Below are 6,445 nucleotides of genomic sequence, written 5' to 3'. Positions count from 1 at the left end.
TGGTGGGCTTTCAGTTTCTATCTGCCAAACCTATTCACAGGGCTTTGGTAGGCTATAGTAGAAGACACTTGCCCAAGGTGCCATGCAGTGGGACTGAACCCAGAACCATGTTGTTGGGAAGCAAGCTTCTTACCACATAGCCACTCCTGCACTGTTTATTATTATTATTATTATTATTATTATTATTATTATTATTATTATTATTATTATTATTATTATTTATGAAGATTGACGTAGCTCTTCACAAAGGAAAATAAACAAAAAAATCCACTACACTACTACATTAACCAATATATACAGACATAATACTGATAGATACAGGCATGACTGTGTGGTAAGTTATTTGCTTCCAAACTACATGGTTCTAGGTTGAATTCCACTGTGTAGTACCTTGGACAAGTGTCTTCTACTATAGCTTCAAGCAGACTGAAACTTTGTGGGTGAATTTTGGTAGAAAGAAACTGAAAGAAACTCATCATATCTGTGTGTGTGTGTGTGTGCACGCATGTGTGATTGTATGCGTGTGTGTCTGTGGGGAGCAGGGGGCATTTGTCCCCCACCACCACTTAACTGGTGTTAGAGTGTTTATGTCTCTGTAACTTAGTGGCTCAGCAAAAGTGACTGATAGAATAAGTATCAGGCTTTAAATGACTGAAACAAGTAAAGATAAAAGATAAAAGATAATTGTCTTCATCAACCTCAGAACTATATTAACTAAGTATTAAATGTCTCTCACCTCTTTGCCACTACACATCCCAGTTTTGAATAATGACATAATGCTGAGCAATTTCATAGAAGGGAGTAAGTCGATTACATCAACCCCAGTGCTCAACTGGTACTTATTTTATCAACCACAAAAGGATGAAAGGCAAAGTCAACCTTGGCAAAATTTGAATTTAGAACATAAAGATGGACACAATGCTGCTAAGCATTTTGTCTGGTGTGCTGCTGCTGCTACTACTACTACTACTACTACTACTACTACTACTACTACTACTACTACTACTATGCAAGAGGAGACACACACAATGTCACAACCAATTCCTTCCCCATTTAATGACATTGCAGTTGATATTCAGTTTGAGCCCCATTAAATCAATTTTTGTTGGTAAAAGAAAAAAACTAATTTGGGAATATAAGAGGTTTCAGAAGGCTACTGTTTGGGAGAGGAAAAAATACTGAATCTTCTTGGTGTGATATAGTAGACAAGTTATGCTTACTGTATAACCCCTGCATATAGAGTTTGGGCAATTAGCTAAGTCGGAAGAGCAGAAGCCATTATAGTTTTGGAAGATAAGACAGAAAGTGCAAATAAATGGCTGGTCTGTGAGCCATTTGTTGTAATATGTCTATGAAAAAATCTTTGTCAAATTACCTTCTATTAGAGGTTGTCTACGATGTCTGTGTATGTGTGTAGCAACACCAGTCTCAGATATGGGAGTAGTTTGTCAATATGGGTTTAGATTATATAATATGTGTAAGCAGTTCTGCAATGTGGACCTAGGATGTCTGTGCATGTAGCAATGGCTACATGGATGTATCTGTATATATGTGCATGTGTTTGTGTGTGAATATGTTAGTATGTGTGCATAAATGTGTTAGTCTGTGTGCATGTGTGTGTGAGAGAGAGAGAATGGCAGTAACAGTGTCCTAGGTATATGAGCAATACTTCAATGAGAGTCTCACATAAACATTGTAGAAGATCAATAACGAATCATCAGAACTGAAAAATTTTCTGACTTAAGAAAGAAACTCTATTCTTTGGAATACAGTTTTAGTACCGAGATGATGATATTGTGTGAGCTGTTATACTGAGGCAGGGTCAACATGATATTGATAGTAACTAATACCTAGGCTGGTTGCTATTCATAAAGTATTACTACGACAACCATCACCATCAAGTGTAAGAAACCATGAAGATCAAGATGATAGACCATATCTTCTTGTGCAGTATTGATGCTGATACGATTCTAGTCACAGCTGATGTTGTCTATCAATGTTTTTTTGTATGTAACCAAATTTAAACGAAACTTCACTGACTATCTTTAATCTGCCATTTTCACATCTATGGCACATGGCTAGATTCATGCAGCCTTTTTTTTCTTTTTAATCAAGCAATAGTCTAATTATAAAATACACCAAAATAGCTTTTTTAACTTTAGTTGGAATTTTCGGATTGACAGATCCAGTATTTTAACTTTTGCTCAGAATTTTAGTTAAATTCTAATCAATTGTTAATGGATAAGTAAATTGAACCATTTAAGAGCTGATTCAGTAGCTCTGCCATCTGAGTGGTGACACTATCATTGTTGATTTTATTACTCATAAAGAATAAAAAGTTTTGTATGGTACAACAATGCACTATAATACAAAAAATGGACTATACACCTGTTGTAATTTAGTTATCTATAGTCCGATGATATTTTGGAATACAATTCCTTCTTCAGATATTCTTAGATGGAGTCGCTGCTATAATATGTTTTCCAACAGCTTTTCATTTTTTTTTTTTGGAAGCGTCTCAGTAGTGGTCTCACGAAGCCCCTTCTAGAATTCCTTATGAGAAGTGTGTGAGGTCGGCTATGTTTCAATCTCATGTGTGTTGGTATATCTGTAGCGCTGCTTCTAAGTTATGTGTTATACATGCAGCTTCCCTTTTTTTTCCTTCTTTTTTCCTCATTTTTTTTTTTTGTTATAAACAATACATGAGCATGTTATTAAGAAAGAACCTACACGCATCCAGATGTAGCTAAATAATATATTGATTACCAACCTCCAGCCTGTTGTTAATTTGGGACCCTAGTCTGTGTATGAGTATAGCTTCCTTAATTCTTAAATTACCCAAATTTCTTTCATTGGCCTCAATTGTGACTGTTATGCTTTTGTTGGTGTTCTGGCATATGTCTAGATGTTTTCTGAAGGAGGAGGCTCTCGTGTTCAGATGTTCTTTGATGTGGATGAGTAACGGTCTTGTGCTACCCACATAGAACTTATTGCATTTGTTACATTGTATTCTATTCACAACATTTATCCATTGGCATAAATCTGTGTCACGGATGGGACAGTTTGTTAGAGTGCATTGATTGCTGTCCCTTGTTCATTTCTTTGCAAGGTGTCTTCTCAAAGAGGGGTCGGAGTGGGCTAGTTGTATGTCTAGCCCTTCTCTTCTTATGGGTCTTCGGATGGCTGTAGTTATCCTCTCGCTAAAATGGGGTATTTTAAGGAAGCATGTGTTGCTGGGTTTTCTATGTGTTCAGCGTGTTGGTCATCTTGGGTACTTAACCCAATTTACAATGGATCTAGGATACCCGTAGGTTTTCAATATATCTAGGAAGCGTTTAGTGTGGGTCACCTTGTCCTCCGTTCTGCTGCACTTGCCTTGGATGCATGCAGGTTCATTTCTAGCATATCCTATATTGGCACCGAGTGGAAGTGCTGAATTGTATTGGACAAACATATCTCTACTGACTGCTTTCCTGTAGAACTCGGTGTGGATCTCCCCTTCTTCCGTTATATTCAGTTTGAAGTCAAGTAATGATAGTGATCCAGTGATGTTGGGATGTTCTATAGTGAACTTTATGTTCATGTCCATGTTATTGAACGTCGTGAATATTCTCTCAGCCTCTTCACGGGAGGTTGTGAGTATGAGGATGTCATCTACGTACCTGGTGAAGAAGGCGCATGAGCAGCAGATGTTGAGTACTCGACATTCCAGATGGTTCATATAAGTGATGACTAGTAGGCCCAAGAGACTGGATCCCATGGGGAGACCTGTTGTCTGTTTGTATATATGGTCTTGGAAAGCGAAGTAGGTGTTGTCCACGATGATGGACAAAAGTTGATGTATATCAGCTGCGGTAAGTCCGAAGCATTGTATGTTGGACGTTATTATGCAGTCAGTCAATAGGTTGATCGCTGAGTGTGCTGGCACCGTTGTGCATCTGTTTTGCCTGAGTTGGTCTAGGGACAATTGGTGCAGTCTTTTGATGACTTCATCGGAGTTCTTGACGTGTCCCGGAAAGGTGGAGAGTATGGGTTTCAGGATGTGAAAAAGTAACCAGGATATTTTGTATGGAGGTCCTTCCATGCTGGAGATGCTGGGTCTAATCTGGATCATGTTGCTATTCTTGTGTGTTTTAATGAGATGATAAAATCTGGGTAATCTACTGTTCTTTGTGATGAAGTTGTTCTTGAATTTATTATGTATTTGTCTCCGTCTACAGATGTCCGTCCATGCGGTGTTAATTCAGTCCTCAATCCTGGTCGCAGTTATATCTTTCACTTCAGAATATAGTCTGTCATTGCTTAAATGTTCTTGTGCCAGTCTATCATATATTTCACAAGAAATCACGCAGATTTCTTTTCCTTTATCTGATGGTAAGTATACAAGGTTTTTGTTTTTTAGTTTAGTCAGTGTTTTATGTTGCGCCTTGGTTAAGTTTGGGGTTATTTTCGATTCCTTCCTTTAGATGTTGGAGATAGACTGTTTCAATTTGGATAGTTTGTGGTTGAGCTCTTGGTTGGTTGGGGGTGAGTGGAGTGGGTGGTCTAATTGATACGTAGGAAATTTGGAGGGTATGTTGTTGTTCTTCTTTATTACCGATAGCCATTTGAGTTGGTATGCTGTTCGACAAAAGTTGGCTTCTAGGTTGAATAAGATTTTTTCATTCAGCTGTTGGCTCAAGATAAATTTAATTACAAAGTAAAGAAATACTCACAACTGATTCAAAGAAGACATGGAAACTGCCCTGACTTCCAGACTGAGCCATAAAAAATTTATTATAAACAAAACAAGATCCTGGTTCTCTGCTGCAGCAGTGTTGTTGTTGATAGTTTACTTCTGAATAATGAACAAATTAGAAGGTCTAGAAGTAGTTTTGTTAATTATTGTTGATATAAAAATGTTGGGTCTGGATTAATTATACTTAATATGAGGATTTGTTTTGTTTTGAAACTAGAATTATGAAGATTTTGCATTTTATGTGTGGTACAACCTTAATATTTCATGTTAAATTGTAAATTTATCTTGGGTGCATGTAATAATAATGGCGGTCCCTGGAGGAGAGTCTGATATTTTAAGTTATCTTAAGTCCTCTCCAGTATCTTGTTTTTTAGTTAGAACCTTTTATTCTGTGATTTCAAAATAGTGTTTAGTCCTTTAGTTAAGGAGTCACTCTCTTCAGGATTCATTTTGTTCTGAATAGTTGTAAAGAGAATTTTCAACCATTATTCATATAAAATCTACTGCAACACTTTCAGCAACGATGGTAAAGGGAAATTACTTATTTGTTGCTCCAGGGCCCACTATAAATGTATTATATTGATATCTGGAGATTTAATCCAAGTACTCTCAATTCTGAATAACATTAGCCATGTGCATTGGTGAATAATCTTTCTGAAAGATTGTGCTACCATTAGGGAACAATATTTTTTACTCTAGGCTGAACATCAGTGTTAACTCTGGCAACAACCAAGCAACCAAGAGAATTCCATGATATGCCAATCCTCACAGAGCCACCTCCATACTTTATGTTTAGGAACCAATGCATATGAATGCAAATACAGGCTAGAATAATTTTGAATTTCTCATATTACCAATAGAAAAAATAGATAAATGAAAAGTGGTGTTTCTATTATTCTGTTCAAACCCTATACACACACACACACACACACATATACAGGGTGCAGTGAATAAATTGTCATCTAAATTACATGAAAATGAAAATAACACTGACATCTCATTTTAACATATATTTACAAAAATTACATTAAAATATCTTGAAATACTAAAGAGTAAATTTATTCAATAAAATTACCATTGGCTTCAACCATGGCTTCCAGATGATTTCATAATCTCCTACAACTCTTCTGGATGGTCTCTTTGTTTACGTTGGTGAATGCTGCCATAAACCTTGCCTTCAGTTCATCTTTTGTGTTACAAGGAGTACCAACTGCACCCCACACATAATAATCAAGGGGGTTGCAGTCTGGTGAGTTAGGTGACCAGATGTTAGGGGTGATGTGGTCTGACAGCCGTGATTGAGTTTTCCTGCTTGTGTGGCATGGTGCAGAGTCCTATTGCCAGACATAGGATCTTCCAGCAGTCACCCTCTTGACCCAGAGCAATACTACCTCCTCCAGGCACTTAATGTAGGCCACTTTGTTGAGTTTGAGGCCGTGTAGGAAGCTGAATGGAGGCATAATGTCATCCTCACTAGTGATCACTCTAAACATCATGATATTGACTAGATGTTTGACTTTTATCACTCTCGGTACATGTCCTCAGATTGACACCAAACACTCTGAAATGTTCGTATTGGAGCTTCTGGTGTGAATGCCAAGCAGTACAGCATGTCGTTTCCAAATTTCTAGCAGAGTGAATTGCCTCATGTTGCTGTTTTTCTCACAGACAGTACCCAACTGACCCTACTATACTGTGTAGTCAACA

Source organism: Octopus bimaculoides, chromosome 4 (genome assembly GCF_001194135.2).
Source record: "Octopus bimaculoides isolate UCB-OBI-ISO-001 chromosome 4, ASM119413v2, whole genome shotgun sequence".
Classification (NCBI taxonomy): domain Eukaryota; kingdom Metazoa; phylum Mollusca; class Cephalopoda; order Octopoda; family Octopodidae; genus Octopus; species Octopus bimaculoides.
Note: the sequence above shows the minus strand (reverse complement) of the source record.